This window comes from Salvelinus sp. IW2-2015, unplaced genomic scaffold (genome assembly GCF_002910315.2).
Source record: "Salvelinus sp. IW2-2015 unplaced genomic scaffold, ASM291031v2 Un_scaffold16663, whole genome shotgun sequence".
NCBI classification, from domain to species: domain Eukaryota; kingdom Metazoa; phylum Chordata; class Actinopteri; order Salmoniformes; family Salmonidae; genus Salvelinus; species Salvelinus sp. IW2-2015.
In genome coordinates this window covers 135,425-136,355 of record NW_019957698.1, presented here as the reverse complement: position 1 = coordinate 136,355, position 931 = coordinate 135,425, and positions in this window count along the sequence as shown.

Genomic DNA, 931 nt, shown 5'->3' with positions numbered 1-931 from the left:
TGCATCTGTCAGGGGTGTGTGAGTGTGTGTGTGCGCGCTCACGTTTGTGTGTGTGTGTGGTGGGGGTGGTGCTGACCCAGTTTGGATGACATGCAGCTGAAAGCAGCTTGCTAAGACTGGCAGACCAGAATGTGCATTTTTTAACAGCGGCTGAGCCATCATTCAGCCCCCGCTCCCCTTCTTTACAGCATGTTTACCATAGAATTACACTACAGACACAATCAAGCTCCACTCCTCGCTGAACCACGGAGGCTTAATTGTGAGAGATGAACTGAAAACTGCACTCAGCCGACTCCTTTTGATTGGTTATTTGCTGTGGTTAAAGAGGCTTCTGGATTAGCCCGGAGGTTGCATGCCTAATCAGTCTGAAGTGAACCAGCGCTTCCTGCTGCTTCTTGGTGACTGTCTACTCTGTCTTGCTGCGTCGCCGCGCCTGTTGCTCAGACACTGTGGTACTGTGGTATGAGACCAGGTAATTTCAGGAAAGGTTTATCTCTAACACAGAGATGGCAGGGAAGACCAGAGAATGGAAGGTAGTGGAACTTGGTGAAGTACATTTAACGGAACATGTTCAAGTCACTGATGGTGTTACAGTAGTGGGCAACATGGATGAATGGTTTATCTAACAGGCTGTATAGAAATAATAACGCAATGACAGGGCGGGTGTTTGTGTTTAAGTTCCTCTGTATTGTTAACTAATAAACAGGCAGGGAGACAGTGAACGGCAGGCAACGCGGGCGCCGCCCCTGCAGTGACTTCAGGTAGGAGGCGCCGGGCCCTGCAGTGACTTCAGGTAGGAGGCGCTGGGCTCTGCAGTGACTTCAGGTAGGAGGCGCTGGGCCCTGCAGTGACTTCAGGTAGGAGGCGCCGGGCTCTGCAGTGACTTCAGGTAGTGGAGGCGCCGGGCCCTGCAGTGACTTCAGGTAGGAGG